The sequence below is a fragment of the Pan troglodytes genome, chromosome 3, assembly GCF_028858775.2.
Source record: "Pan troglodytes isolate AG18354 chromosome 3, NHGRI_mPanTro3-v2.0_pri, whole genome shotgun sequence".
Taxonomy (NCBI): Eukaryota; Metazoa; Chordata; class Mammalia; order Primates; family Hominidae; genus Pan; species Pan troglodytes.
In genome coordinates, this window is record NC_072401.2 from 46,624,881 (window position 1) to 46,641,142 (window position 16,262).

Consider the following 16,262-nt stretch of genomic DNA (forward strand, 5'->3'; position numbering starts at 1 on the left):
AGCTGGGATTACAGGCATGCGCCACCACACCATGCGAATTTTGTGTTTTTAGTAGAGATGAAGTTTCACCATTTTGGCCAGGCTAGTCTTGAACTCCTGACCTCAAGTGATCCACCCAAAGTGGATCTCCCAAAGTGCTGGGATTACAGGCGTGAGCCAACATGGCTGGCTGGGGATTGACTTTTGATGGTTAATTTTAGATGTCAACTTGACTGGATTAAGAAATAGCCAGATAACTGGTAAAGCATTACTTCCAGGCATGTCTGTGAGGGAATGGGCGTGTGAGTTGGTGGACTGAGTGGGAAAGATCCACCCTCAGTATGAGCAGTTGGCTGGGGGCCCACATAGCACAAAAAAGAAGAGAAGCAGGATTTTCTTTTTCCCCTCCTGAAGCGGGGACACTTTCCTCCTCCTGCCGTTGGAAATAAGAACTCCAGACTTGGCCTTGCAACTTCAGACTTACACCAGCAACCCTGCATGTGCTCAGGTCTTTGGCCTCAAACTGAGAATTACACATCAGCTTTCCTGGTTCTGAGGCTGTCAGACTTGGACTGAGCCACACTACCAGCATCCCAGGATCTCCAGCTTACAACTGCCTGTTGTGGGACTTCTCAGCCTCCATAATAACATGAACCAAGTCCTCTAATAAATTCCCTCTATCTGTCTATATTCTATTGGTTCTGCTCTCTGGAGAACACTAACACACTTTATAAAAGTGCTTCTGACGGGCAGTTCCTTTTTCTTTTCTTTTCTTTTTTTTTTTTTTTAAGGCAGAGTCTTACTCTGTTGCCCAGGCTGGAGTGCAGTGATGCAGTCTTGGCTCATTGCAACTTCCACCTCCTGGGTTCAAGTTATTCTCAGGCCTCAGCCTCCTGAGTAGCTGGGACCACAGGTGCGCACCACCATGCCCAGCTAATTTTGTATTTTCAGTAGAGACAGGGTTTCATCATGTTGCCCAGGCTGTTCTCAAACTCCTGGCCTCAGGTGATCCTCCTGCCTCAGTCTCCCAAAGTGCTGGGATTATAGACATGAGCCACCAGCCTGGGGCAGTTTCTTTTCTTTTCTTTTTCTTTTTCTTTTTTTTTTTTTTTTTTGAGACAGAGTCTTGCTCTGTCGCCAGCCTGGAGTGCAGTGGTGCGACCTCGGCTCACTGCAACCTCCGCCTCCTGGGTTCAAGTGATTCTCCTGCCTCAGCCTCCCAAGTAGCTGAGATTACAGGCACGCGCCACCACACCCAGCTAATTTTTGTATTTTTAGAAGAGACAGGGTTTCACCATGTTGGCCAGGATGGTCTCAATCTTTTGCCCTCGTGATCCACCCGCCGCAGCCTCCCAAAGTGCTGGGATTACAGGCATGAGCCACCACGCCCAGCTGGGGCAGTTTCTTACTAGCTCCTCTCCTATCTAGATAATACCAAGAGACCTGGATAATACTGTGACCCAGTCTCCCCAGTATTCCTATAGCCAAGGCCATGCAAATGTATAAATCTCTTGCAGAGATCCTGCAAGATTGCCTAGGAATGAGCTATCCTGATGAGACAGGTTCCTTTTGTAGGAGTCCTGTGTTGTTACAGTGAGACAGAATGCCAAAAACAGGGGCCCAGCACTACCTAAGTGTGATTATCTCCCTTTGATATACATGAAGTGGCTTTCTTTTTTCAGACGGAGTTTTGCTCTTGTTGCCCAGGCTCGAGTGCAATGGCGCAGTCTCGGCTCACTGCAACCTCCGCCTCCCGGATTCAAGCAATTCTCCTGCCTCAGCCTCCTGAGTAGCTGGGATTACAGGTAGCTGCCACCATGCCTGGCTAATTTTTGTATTTTTAGTGGAGACCAGTTTTCACCGTGTTGGTCAGGCTGGTCTCAAACTTCTGACCTCAGGTGATCTGCCCACCTCAGGTGATCTGCCCACCTCAGCCTCCCAAAGTGCTGGGATTACCGGCATGAGCCACCACACCCGGCCGTGGCTCTTAAATTTTAAGATCAAAACCATGATTTCATCAAAAATCTTGTGGCCAGTTCATAATAATCAAATTCACAGGAGACTGAGTTATAAGTCAGAATGCCATGTACAGTGTGCTGTATGTATTTTTCTAGTAACTAGAACATCTTTGAAATATAATGCCTCCTCCTTCACTATGTCAGAGAGATGGAAGTCCAAACTCATCATCAGAAGAAATGAGAGTGAGAGAGCAGTATACTATTGAGGGCTTTTTTATCCAGGCCAGGAAAAGCCTGAAATGAGGCCACTGTTGTGTGGCTGAAGGATGAGTGACCAACATGCAGTGCCTCTGTTGGCCAGGTGACCTGCACACAGTCCAGGTGGGGCTCTCTGGTGTCTCCCTGTGTTCCCGATTCACCTGGACTCCCTGTCTTCCTTCGTTAAACAGATTACAATAACCAGTGATATCACAACTTACTTTCATATTAGTCATATTTTTAGTCATTTATCTGGGAAATCTACTCAGGTCAGCTTCATGGGTGTTCCCCACATCTCTTCAGGACCACATTTACCAGTTTTTTTGTGATGGGATTTATTGCTACAAATGACATTATGCATAGTTTCAATCATCCCCTTGGTTCAGAATAAGTAATTGAGGGGGGAAATGATAGGCAATAAATAAATATATATATTATTCTCATTCTCAAAGAATATTCTTATTTTCAAATTCTGACAATCTGGGGATGTCTTACTCCATACATATAATTACTTTATTAGTAATCTCCTAATGAAAAAGTCCATTTATTCCATAGGCAAATGTGGAAGGCATAATATATTATATATATCCCAGATATGATGATGAATCTTAGGAGGTTAATGAATAAAATGATCCCATGCCTGGTGAAGAAAGGCCTATAAATACAGAGTAACCTAGAAGGAATCCACTTTTGCATCTTTCAAACTATTTTCCACTCTGCTGTTAGAGCCGTCATTTCTAAAGCAAGCATCACTGTATTGTGATTTACTCAGTCTTATAGTCATGTGTAAGTTATCAACAATCCAGCATAGGTTGGGTTATGCCAAGCCCAGTCTCATCCCTCCTTACTGCTCTCCTGGTCGAAGGTAAAGACTCTAGGACAAAATCTCTGATCTTCGGCAAGCAATTCTTTTTTTTCTTTTTCTTTTTCCAACTGGGTCTCACTGTGTCACACAGGCTGGAGTGCAGTAGCAAGATCATGGCTCACTGCAGCCTCAACCTCCTGGGCTCAAGCAATCCTCCTGCCTCAGCCTCCTGAATAGCTGGGACTACAGGTGTGTGCCACTATGCCCGGCTATTTTTAAAATAATTTGTAGGCCGGGCATGGTGGCTCATGCCTGTAATCCCAACACTTTGGGAGGCTGAGGTGGGCAGATCACCTGAGGTCAGGAGTTCGAGACCACCCTGGCCAGTGATGGCCAACGTGATGAAACTCCATCTCTACTAAACATACAAAAATAGGCTGGGTATGGTGGCTCATGCTTGTAATCCCAGCACTTTGGGAGGCCAAGGCGGGCAGATCACTTGAGGTCAGGAGTTTGTGACCAGCCTGGCCAACATGGTGAAACCTCATCTCTACTAAAAACTACAAAAATTAGCCAGGTGTGGTGGTAGGCACCTGTAATCTCAGCTATGTGGGAGGCTGAGGCAGAAGAATCACTTGAACCCGGGAGGTGCAGTTTGCAGTGAGCCGAGATTGCAACACTGCACTCCAGCCTGGGCAACAGAGGGAAGCTCCACCTCAAAAAAAACAAAACGAAACAAAAATTAGCTAGGTACAGTGCCAGGCACCTGTAATCCCAGCTACTTGGGAGGCTGAGGCAGGAGAATTGCTTGAACCTGGGAGGAGGAGGGTGTAGTGAGCAGAGATGGCGCCACTGCACGGCAGCCTGGGCAACAGAGTGAGACTGTCTCAAAAAAAGAAATAAAATAAAATAAATCAATGAATAAATAAATAATTTGCAGAGACAGGGTCTTACTATGTTGTCCAGACTAAAGCAATTCTTGAGTAAGCTCACACCTATCTTCCCAAGGGAAGGTCTACTTTGCTGTACCACACTCATCAGGTGTAAATAAAGTCAAGAAACATCTTTCAACACAGAAGTAAATGAGTCCCAGGGCACAGTAATCATTTAACTATACACAATTACTTAAAATTGGCACTGCCCACCATTTATGTCTAAAACATCTACAATCTTTTCTTTCAGTTTCCTCCTAAAAATGAAGGATAAGTGCTTGCTTTACATTTGTGCAATTAAAGGGTCCATTCACATGATTTCCCACAACAAAGAAACAGTTCACAATTGACTCAAAATGAGATTCCAAAATATATTTTAGTTTTCTCTTTCAGCTCAGGCAACCCTTTCCCCAAGTTTTGATCATCACTGCAGAAGTCTTATTTGTAGTAAGAGGTCATAAGGTAGAGAGCTGCAAATAGTGCTGCCCTAAATTGGAAAGTGGTCTATTTGTCAACAATGTGCTTAAGATTGAAACTGGCCCGCTAACGCCATTTTAGGCCTGAGCCTGCCTGTACCCAGGCGCTCATTAAAACAGCATGTTGCTCCACACCGCCCCATATTGTCTGTCAGCTCGCTCTCAGGGTTCAGACCGATACAAGACTCTTACATCTGGTGCCGAAACCCGGGAGGGGTTCAGGTCTGCATCCCCTGTGGACCTACCCCTCCACCCCAGAAAGCAGGCCACAGTAGCCAGACAAAGGAAGCTCCTCAGCCTCCAGTCACCTCTCTGTGCATGCACATCCATCACTGGACTCGCCTACTGGTAAGTTTCCCCGGGAGCCTGGTTTGGTTTACAGGGGAAAATCTGCACGGCTTCTCTTGGTTTCTCCGGTACGAAAATCCAACATTGGTCCAAGAAGGCTCCCATGTGTGCCAGGCACTTGCTGATCATCTGGTCTTAGGGGGACACCTCTAAGCCATTTGATCCTGTTCCCAAACGAAAAAGGCAGCGGTGATGATTGCTCCTTTCATTGTCTCCCTCCGGCCGTCCAGGACGGTCTACTTTTCCCTGTTCTCCCGAGCCTACCCTCAGTTATGGGAAACTCCTGGTCCTACATTCCAAAAAACAACCCTCTAGGCTGCTTCTCCAAATGGCCCACAATGGAACATTCGAGTTTACAGTTTTAACTGACTTAAGCAATTATTGCCAACGTCTGGAGAAATGGGGAGAAATTCCTTATGTCCAGGCCTTTTTGCATTCAGCTCACCTGACCTCTGCAATTCTTGCTTATCTGTTCAAATACTTCTCCTCCATTCTCACCGCCCTGATAGCCTTTCTCCTCCCGACCCTACCTCTTTTTCCCTCGTTCAATCCAGCTGACTGCTGTCCACCCCTCCCAGCCCCTACCCCTTCCTCTCAATCATCTTCTTTAACCCCCCAAGCCTCCTTGTTATCTTCTCAGCCGCCATCTTCCCAGCTGCCATTTTCCCAGCCAACGTCTTCCCAGTGATCATCTTCCCAGCCACCATCTTCCCAGTCAGCTGTATCCACTTCTTTTCCTACACCATCCCCTCCTCAGGACAATTCTAGTATTGCCTGTACCCATTCTCCTTCTCTACTGCCCTCCCCTGAGGTTTGTAAACCCATTCCACCACCTTACACCCCTATCTATCCTCCACTGCCTGTTAACTCCCCTTCCCCCTTCAAACCCTCAGCAGGAACCACTTCCAAATTCTTCCTTCTCTCCTGCCCATACTGGCTCAGGCGCCATCTTTGGCCCATGCCCCATTCTTACTTCAGCGCCTGTGCTAGAGTGCCCCCTTCAGGAAGTAGCAGGAACTGAAGGTATTGTTAGAGTTCATGTTCCCTTCTCCCTCACTGATCTCTCTCAAATTAACAAAAGACTCAGTTCATTTTCAGAAGACCCGACCTCTTATATTTGGGAGTTTCAGTACCTTATGCAGTCTTATGAACTAACCTGGCATGACCTCTACATTATCCTCTCTTCCACCCTCACCCCAGAAGACTGGGACCATATCTGGACCCTAGCTCAGGTATATGCTGATACAATTCATCACCAAGCTCCTGCCCAGCCTACTGGTGCAAAGGGGGTCCCCAACCAGGACCCCCACTGGGATTATCAAAACGGGGGCCTCTGGATGCCGCCATCAAGACCACATGATTGTGTGTCTTCTTGCAGGACTCAAAAAGGGTTCCCATAAAGCGGTAAACTATGAAAAACTTTCAGAAATCACCCAAGGTCCTGACGAAAACCCAGCCCTTTTTCTCTCTCATTTAACTGAAACCATGAGAAAATATACCAACCTAGACCCAGTCAGCCCAGAAGGAACCACCATTTTAAACCTTCGGTTCATCTCCCAATCCACCCCCGATATTTGGTGCAAGCTTCAGAAACTTGACGACAGCCCTCAAACCCCACAACGAGACCTTCTTAATTTAGCCTTCAAAGTCTTTAACAATCATGATGAGGAAAGTAAAAGGCAAAAACACGCAGAGTTTCAAATGCTTGCCTCTGCCATTAGAGGCCCTGCAGGCCCACGAGGCCACAGCTCCACACAGAAGCCTCCTAGCAATCCACCTCCACTTGGCACCTGTTTCAAGTGCGGCAATGAAGGCCACTTGTCCAAACAATGCCCAAACCCAAGTAAGACCACCAAGCCGTGCCCCCTCTGCAGAGGACCCCACTGGCAGTTGGACTGTGAGCAGCCCCCGCAAGGACTGCCCCATCCCTTCCTGAGCTGGCCAGAACCTCCTACCCGGATCTCATCGTCCTAGCCGCTGAAGACTGATGGTGCCCTGGAACGGACACCCCGGCAACTACCATCGCTTCATCCAAGCCAAGGGTAACCCTGATGGTGGCGGGTAGGCCAGTATGTTTTTTTAATTAATACCGAGCAACCTACTACTCTGCTTTACCTAATTTTTCAGGACCCATCCAGTCCTCCCAAGTCTCTGTTGTGGGAATTGATAGAGAAGTCTCCAAACCCCGAGCCCCCCACTTCATTTTTCTGCTCCCTGAACACCTTTTCCTTCACTCACTCTTTCTTAGTCCTGCCCTCGAGCCCATCTCCGCTCCTAGGCAGAGATATCCTTTCAAAACTTCACAATACTCTCCACTTCCACGTTCCCCATCCTACCCAACACATCAACCCAGACCCCTCTGGGGCTTCTAACTTTCTTCTACTCCTCCAACCTCCCACCTTAAAACATGCAACCTTTTCTTATCCCCCATCCGTAGTTAACCCTGCTTTTTGGGATACTTCCACACCCTCAGTCGCAGAACACCACACCCCCGTCCACATTACCCTTAAACAGCCCACCCATTTCCTATCACAGAAGCAGTATCCCATCCCCCAAGCAGCTCTCATATGCCTAAAGCCTATCATTTCTCACCTCCTCACCAGTCATCTACTCTGCCCAACAAACTCCCCTTTTAACACACCAATTCTACCTGTTAAAAAGCCAGATGGAACTTAATCACTTAGTCCAGGACCTCAGGCTCATTAACCAAGCTGTACTCCCAGTATGTCCAGTAGTTCCTAACCCATGTACTTCACTTTCCGCAGTTCCCTCCAATACCACCCATTTTTCTGTCCTAAACTTAAAGGATGCTTTTTTCACAATTCCTTTACACCCTGATTCCCAAAACCTCTTTGTCTTTACGTGGGAAAACCCCAACACCCACATTTCATGTCCACTCACCTGGTACGTACTACCTCAAGGTTTCAGAGACAGCGCCCACCTTTTCAGACAGGCCCTTGCTTGTGACCTCTGTACCTTATCCCTAAAACCGTCCACTCTCCTTCAATGTGTTAATGATCTGCTCCTGTGTAGCCCCTCCCAAAGAGACTGCAATGCCCATAGTATCTCTCTCTTTTAAACTTCTTGGCAGAATAGGGGTATCAGGTCTACCCTAAGAAAGCACAAATATGCACCCCCTCATTCACTATCTAGGCCTAGCCCTTACCCTGCTAACCCGAGGGCTCACAACCGACCGCATATCCCTCCTCCAGTCCCTCCCACCTCCACTAACTAAGCAAGAAATTCTCTCTTTTCTAGGACTAGCAGGATATTTTAGGCTCTGCGTTCCCTCCTTTCCTCTACTTGCCAAACCGTTATGCCAAGCTGCTAAAGGCCCTCTCCATGGGCCTTCAAACCCTGCACAGCCTATTACCCAACCTTTCCATCTACTCCAAAAGGCTCTCATCTCAGCCCCTCTCCTCACTCTCCCAGACCTCACCAAACCTTTCTCCCTCTATAGCGACAAACGGCATGGAGTTGCATTAGGTGTTCTAACCAAGTCTAAGAGACCCACTCTCCAGGTTGTTGCCTACCTCTCTAAACAGCTTAAAGCCACAGTTCTCGGATGGCCTGCCTGTCTCTGAGCATTGGTGGCAGCTGCTCTCCTTTTAGGCCTTGAAAGCCTAAAACTTTCTGTCCATGCCAACCTAACAGTTTATTCAACCCATAACATCAAAGACTTGCTGGCTCACCACAGTGTACTAAGTCTCTTCTCTGCCCCACGGCTCCTCCAACTGTATGCTCTATTCATTGAAACTCCCCACATTACCATGCTAACCAGCTCCCATCTAAACCCAGCCATGCTCTGTCCCTATCCTTGTTCTCTCCTCTTTACTCCTCAGAAGAAAAGGAGGACTTCGGGGCCCAAAACCTTCAAAAGCAAGGACCATTGTATGTCAAGAAACGGAGCTTTATTCTTCCTCACTCTCAAAGCCTTCCTCACCTCCAAAGCCTCCACAACTCTTTCCATGTTGGTTACAAACCTCTCCTGCAACTTCTCCGCCCTATTCTCACTTGTCCTCACCTTTCCAGCCGTGTTTGAGAAATTACCCAGTCCTGCTCTATCTGCCACTCAGTGTCACCCCAGGGCTCCCTCCTGCCTCGGACTTTTCCTACCCACCAAGCCCAGGGCCAGGTACCTGGGCAAGATTGGCAAGTAGACTTCACTCACATGCCACCCGATAAACAGCTCTGCTATCTTCTAGTCTTTGTCTGTACTTTCTCCGGGTGGGTAGAAGCATTCCCAACAACTTCACAAACTTCAGAAAGTGCAAATATTGTCACACAAACTCTCATCATGCATATAATTCCCAGTTTCGGACTCCCAATAGCCATCCAGTCCGATAACGGACCTGCCTTCACCAGCCAAATTACCCAAGGTGTCTCTACATCCTTAGGTATAAAATGGGTCCTCCACACACCCTACAGGCCTCAATCTTCAGGCAAAGTTTAAAAAGTTATCTCTGTCCTTAAAGCCCAACTCACCAAGCTGGCTCTAGACACCCACCAGTCGTGAACAAAAAAATCTCCCTTTTGCTCTCATGAGACTCTGCACGACACCAAAGACATCCTCTTTTTATAGTCCCTTTGAAATCATGTATGGCCAAACTTTTGTTTTGCGGCCTCCACCCTTACCAGACTCTGAGCCACTCAAGAATTACCTCGCTTCCTTAATCCAGACATGGTCTTTCATTTGTGAAGCAGCAAATGAGGCCATGCCTCTCCCTGTCAACACCGCCTTGTCCTCTCAACATAACTGTCTTGCAGGCACAGATGTGTTTCCAGACAATCCAAACAATGCTCCTGCTACAACGACATGGTGGCTACCAACCCATCTCTCAAGAATACCCAAAAAATTAAGGTTTTCTTTTTCCAAGGTGCCCACGCCACCCCCTATGTCATGCCTGAAGTAGTTATTGAGAAAGTCATTCCTTTTCCCTTTGCTATAACCAAATAGACAAGAATGTAAGATTCTCCCCAGGGCCTGAAAGCTTAAGGGGATGGGTGACTCCTGCCTGCTCAGGCCCAGTCCCAAGGCGCAAGGCCACTTGCATCAGCAGTGTGTGTCAGCAAGATAGCAGAAGCAAGAAGAGAGCTGGCCGGAAGTCATGTACGCCTGAAGCTCAAGAAAGAGGCCATCCAGGTACAACGTAGCAGTTACGTCAGACTAGGACACTTCCTGTTTATAAAATCTTTGCCTCATCTTCACTTGGGGCTGACACCATTTTAGGCCTCAGCCCGCCTGCACCCAAGTGCTTATTAAAACAGCATGTTGCTCCAAAAAAAAAAAAAGATTGAAACTGGCCCAATAGTCTCATAGACTATTGTTTTTGATTAACACAGAAATTGACCCTTCTGGTCTCAGCTTGAAGGTTATATTTATTTTATCAGAGTTCCTTCCTCAGGAAAGGTCCTTCAGGCCTCTCAAAATATAAGCATCAAAGAACTGAAAGTCACCAGATCACGGCACCAGGTGACTGCTTCCTTGCCCCTCCCCAGTTCTTGTTTTCTTACACATTGTTACACTTCATCCCTGATATATAAACCTGGCATTTTAGTAGTCAGGGAGATGGACTTGAGACTGAGCTCACATCTCCTTGCCTGCAGCATCTGACTAAAGCTTTCTTCCTTGGTAATACTCCTTGTTTCAGTGATTGGCTTTCTATGCAGCAAGCAGCAGGACCTAGACCAAACCACTGGTGTTTCAGTAACAAGATCTCTGTCCCCAGGCTACAGGTTCACTCACAGTGAACTCAGGTGAAGGTGCAGACCTTAGAGTCAGTGAGTTTGAGTTGAAGGAAAGCATTAAGCCTCAGTTTCTTCCTAAACAGAAAAAGTACAGCATCTCTTAGGACCTTAGTGAGACAAAATTATGTAATACAATGAATGCAAAGTGTCTGGTCTGAAGTGAGCATGGCCTTCAGCAAATAACTTCTGTGAGCCTAAATTTTTTAATCTATGACTTTGATATAGTAGAATAGTGGTTTGTTATGAAATGAAATAGTGTACAAACACAACAGACACACAGTACTTCTCCACTTCCTGCCCCTGCCCCTGCCCCCAGCCCCAGCCAGCCAATCACAACTTTTACATTACAAAAAAGTCTGTTTCAATTTCCTGATGCATTTCTGTGAAGAGTAACTCACCACAGTAATGAGCAAAGATTAATTTAAAACATAAATAGAGCTTAGGCAACATAGGAAGACTCTGTCTCTACAAAAAAATCTTTTTATTAGCCAGGTGTGGTGGCACATGCCTGTGGTCTCAGCTACTTGGGAAGCTGAGATGGGAGGATCACTGGATCCTGGTAGGTTGAGGCTATGCAGAGTCATGATTGTGCCACTGCACTCCCGCCTGGGTAACAGAGCAAGACCCTGTCTCAAACGCACACACAAAAACACACACACATAAATAGGCTGGGTGCAGTAGATCACACCTGTAATCCCAGCACAGCACTTTGGGAGGCCAAGGTGAGAGGATTGCTTGAGCCTAGGAGTTCAAAGTTTCAGTGAGCCATGATTGTGCCACTGCACTCCAGCCAATGCGACAAAGCGAGACTCCATCTCATAAATAAATAAAATGAAATAGGGATGAAAAATATATGAGTGAAGAAAAAAATGACCATCTTAAGAAAAAAACCTGAAAAGTCCAAATGCATGAGACAATATTGTAGCATATATGCAACCTTCAAAATATGCCCAGTGGTATATCACTGGTTTCTTTCTCCGATTAATAAAGAAAAAAAGTTTGGGGGAAGAGTCTAATTTTTGGAAATTGGGCCACTTGTACCATAGTTTATTCTTCTTAAAAAATTATGACTTCACTTTTATGTTAAATATTTGTTTGAAACAAGCTGAGGCAAGTTTTATTAAAGAAAAATTTTGCTTGATGGCTGGGCACGGTGGCTGATGCCTGTAATCCCAGCACTTTGGGAGGCCAAGGCGGGCAGATCACTTGAGGTCAGGAGTTCAAAACTAGCCTGGCCAACATGGTGAAACCCCTTCTCTATTAAAAATACAAAACTTAGCTGGGCATGGTGGCAGGCGCCTATAATCCTAACTACTTGGGAGGCTGAGGCAGGAGAGAGAATTGCTTGAACCTAGGAGGCAGAGGTTGCAGTGATCCAAGATCACATGCCACTGCACTCCAGCCTGGACAAAAATAAAAATAAAAAGAAAAAAATAAAAAGAAAAATTGTGCTTGTTTTACTTTTCACCAGTCTGCTCTGGCATGCTACTAATGATATCAGAATGGGGTCAATGATAGCCAGTGTGTGTAGTATTTTCCCCACCCCGTGCCCAATTCCAAATTATTGCCACTGTGGTGATGGACACCAGTTTTGGCCAGTGTGGCATTGTACTTTATTTTATATTTCCTCAAAGCTGGGCAGTTGTGGTGAGGTCAACTGATTTCGCTTTGCCTTGTCTGATCATATTCAGAGTCTGCTTGCATCCCAGCATGTACTATCCACTTTTCACAATGAGTTGGAATCTAGAGTTTATCAACTCTAGTGACTTTTTCATCTTCACTGCAGCCAGCATCTTCCTGCCTTAGATATGCAATGCCCCCCAGTCAAGAGCAGCCACCAAGATAGCCAGGGAACAAGAAAGGAAGGAGTTCTCACAATGCAAAGTTCTTCACAGCCTACATTAAATATTTTTTAAAATCATAGTCTCCGGTTCTGCCTTTTGGGTACATTCCTCATTTTTGCAGGCTTTAATGACTTCCCACTAAAATTTAACAGGTTTATAATGGGGTTCTATAGACATATATATTACTGGTATACTAAAACCTGATTTTCCAAGTGCTATTTATACTACTTCCCAATCCCACTATTCAGCTACTTATACAAAATCCTCATTCATATATTCTAGTACTTTCTTTTAGTTGGGATGTAAATGTATTGTTAATTAATTTACTTAAAATGGCATCAAATGCCATTACCTTGTTAAAGGGTGCCAAAGATTTAAGCAAAATATTCAATGGGCCTGGGTACAGTGGCTCACACCTGTAATCCCAGCATGTTGGGAGTCTGGGGCGGGTGGATCATTTGAGACCAGGAGTTCGAGACCAGCCTGGCCAACATGGAGAAACCCCATCTCTACTAAAAACACAAAAATTAGCCGGGCGTAGTGGCTAGTGCCTGTAATCCCAGCTACTCTGGAGGTTGAGGCATGAGAATCGTTTGAGCCTGGGAGGCAGAAGTTGCAGTGAGCCGAGATAGCACCACTGCACTCCAACCTGGGTGACAGAGCAAGACTCTGTCAAAAAAAAAAAAGAGAGAGAAAGGGAGAGAGAGAGACAGAGAAAGAAGAAAGAAAGAAAAGAAAGAAGAAAGGAAAGAAAAGAAAGAAAGAGAGAAAGAAAGAAAGAAGGAAAGAAAGAAGGAAGGAAAGAGAAAGGAAGGAAGGAAGAAAGAAAGGAAAGAAAGAAAGAAAAGAAAGAAAGAAGGGGAAGAAAGAAGAAAGAAAGAGAAATGTTCAATGGGTTCTGAGGCAATTGGTCTAAGAGAGTCGTGGAGGGCAAGACCACACCCTCTGTGATGGTGCAGTTCTTCCCTTGGAGGTGTGGCAGTCATCCTGAGGGGAGACGGATTCTAGAACAGAAAATAATGTGAGGCAGTGCACCTTTCATTAGAAGGAGGAAGGAAAACCTTTCCTTTATCTTGTCTTCTGCCATTCGGCTTAGACTCTGAGAGTAGAGAATCTTAACGCTACACACAGTAGTAGTGGGACTGAGACTTGGGCTATAGCAGTGTTGGTTTGGGGCCAGTCAGAGAAAGTTCCATAAAAGACCCTGAGTAAGGGTCTGGCCCTTATAGTTTTTTGTTTTGTTTTGTTTTTAACTTTAATTTTAGGCCGGGCGCAGTGGCTCACGCCTGTAATCTCAGCACTTTGGGAGGCCGAGGTGGGTGGATCACCAGGTCAGGAGTTCAAGACCAGCCTGGCCAACATAGTGAAACCCATCTCTACTAAAAATACAAAAAAAAATAGCCAGGCCTGGTGGCGGGTGCCTGTAGTCCTAGCTACTTGGGAGGCTGCGGCAGGACAATCGCTTGAACCTGGGAGGTAAAGGTTCGCAGTGTGCCAAGATTGCGCCACTGCACTCCAGCCTGGGCAACACAGCGAGACTCTGTCTAAAAAATAAATAAATAAGTAAAATAAAAAACTTTAATTTTAAGTTCAGGGATACGTGTGCAGGTTTGTTACATAGGTAAGTCTGCGTCATGGGGGTTTGGTATACAGATTATTTCATCACCCAGGTATTAAGCCTAGTACCCATTAGTTATTTTTCCTGATCCTCTCCCTCCTCCCACCCTCCACCCTCCTGTAGACCCCAGTGTCTGTTGTTCCCTTCTTTGTGTTCATGTGTTCTCCTCATTTAGCTACTACTTGTTAGTGAAAACATGCATATTCAGTTTTCTGTTCCTGGATTAGTTTGCTAAGGATAATTGTTACAGGTAGTTAGGCATGAGTGCGGGTGGGTGGGGGGCAGGAGAAGACTCCCCAACCCACTAGGAATGTGGATGATGGTTCAGTAATTATCACATCACCTCTCTAAAAGTGATAAATTGGCAGCCGGTGCCAGGGAGAGGCCATTTCCTGATGGTCCACACCTTTTGCACTAAGGTGTTAATTGAATACAGACACCAGGGCGAAGCAACTTCCCAGGCATGCGCATTAAGAGACAAAATGGTGAAGTATGACCCTCCAAGAAAACACCACCGAGAAAGGGGAGAAAGCTTCAGATGGGCATGTGTACAACTTCCTAAACACATGCACCCAAAGATAAGGAGGGCGCTGTGTGTGTGGGCAGCCCATCCTAAGGGAAGAGTCATGGGAAAGCCAGCCTATAAAGTTCCAGGGTCAAGGTTAAACACCACACTTGATCTCAGTGCCTGCTTGGGTCTCTTACAAGCCTACTCTCCTTTTCTTTCTTTCCTGTTCTAAAGCCTTTTAAATAAACTTCCACTCCTGCTCTGAAATTTGTTTCGGTCTCCTTTTCTGCCTTATACCTCTCAGTTGAATTCTTTCTTCTGAGGAGGTAAGAATTGAGGTTGCTGCAGACCCGTACAGATTTGCCACCAATAACTCAGATACCTTCCACCAGTAACATAATGGCCTCCAGCTCCATCCATATTCTTGCAAAGGACATGCTCTCATCAATGGAAGACTAGATAAAGAAAATGTGATACATATACTCCATGGAATACTATGTAGCCCTTGTAGTTTTGCATTACTCTTAGCTTTCCGTATCTGTAAAGCATTCAGTAAAGCTACATCAATTGTCAGGCCATGAGCCATCCAGCTTCTTTCTCTTTGGAGACCGTATGTCCCAAATTATCATCACAGTCTCATGGATTAAGAACAGCAGATGGCTGGGCACGTGGCCCATGCCTGTAAACCCAGAACTTTGGGAGGCCAAGGTGGGAGGATCACTTGAAGCCAGGAGTTCCAGACCAGCCTGGGCAACACACCAAGACCCCATGTCTACAAAAAAAATTTTTTTTAATTAGCTGACTGGTGGTGGATGTCTATAGTCCTAGCCACTCAGGAGACTGAAAAATACATAAATGGCCAGGTACGGTGGCTCATGCCTGTAACCCTAGCACTTTGGGAGGCTGAGGCGGGTGGATCGTCTGAGCTCAGGAGTTCTCGACCAGCCTGGGCAACACAGTGAAACCCCGTCTCTGCTGAAAAATACAAAAAATTAGCCGGGCGTGGCAGCATGTGCCTGTAATCCTGGCTACTGGGGAGGCGGAGACAGGAGAATCACTTGAACCTGGGAGGAAGGGGTTGCAGTGAGCCGAGATCGCACCATTGCACTCCAGCCTGGGCGGCAGAGCGCGTCTCCATCTCAAAAACAAACAAACAAACCAAAAAAACCATAAACATTTAGGCTGGGTGTGGTGGCTCACGCCTGTAATCCCAGCAGTTTGGGAGGCCAAGGCTGGCAGATTACTTGACGTCAGGAGTTAAGACCAGCCTGGCCAACATGGCAAAACCCTGACTCTCCTAAAAATACAAAAATGAGCTGGGCATGGGGGTGCATGCCTTTAATGCTGGCTACTCGGGAGGCTGAGGCACGATAATTGCTTGGACCTGGGAGGTATAGGTTGCAGTGAGCTGAGATTGTGCCAGTGCATTTCAGCCTGGGTGACAGCAAGACTGTCTCAAAAAAATAAAAATAAACATTTAAACAAGATATTTTAGTTTTTTCTTGCTTCATAAAAAAAAACACTCTAAAATTTAGTAGCTTAAAATAACAATGATCTATTATTTCTCTTGATTCTGTAGGTTGACTGAATTTAGCTGGGTGGTTCTTCCACTCCACTTGTTGTATTTGAAGTCACTCATGAGGCTATGTTCAGCCCGAAGCACACCTGGGGCCAAACCATTCCAGAGAAGCTCATCTTCTAGAGTGTCTCTCCACATGGCTCTCATCATTCAGTGGTCTGGCCTGAGCTTTTGTACAGCACAGTGGCTGACTTCAAAGATGTTGAAGG

At 46.1% G+C, this 16,262-nt stretch overlaps 1 protein-coding gene and 2 pseudogenes across 11 annotated transcripts in view; 1 reads left to right on the forward strand and 2 right to left on the reverse strand.

Annotated features, from left to right (window-relative positions):
• GPAT3 (glycerol-3-phosphate acyltransferase 3) overlaps positions 1-16,262 on the reverse strand; it is a 118,709-nt gene that overhangs the window by 90,562 nt on the left and 11,885 nt on the right. The gene's annotated exons all lie outside the window — the stretch shown is intronic.
• Positions 4,530-6,802, forward strand: LOC129143809 (transcription factor NF-E4-like; annotated as a pseudogene).
• Positions 11,962-13,122, reverse strand: LOC107974078 (large ribosomal subunit protein eL30-like; annotated as a pseudogene).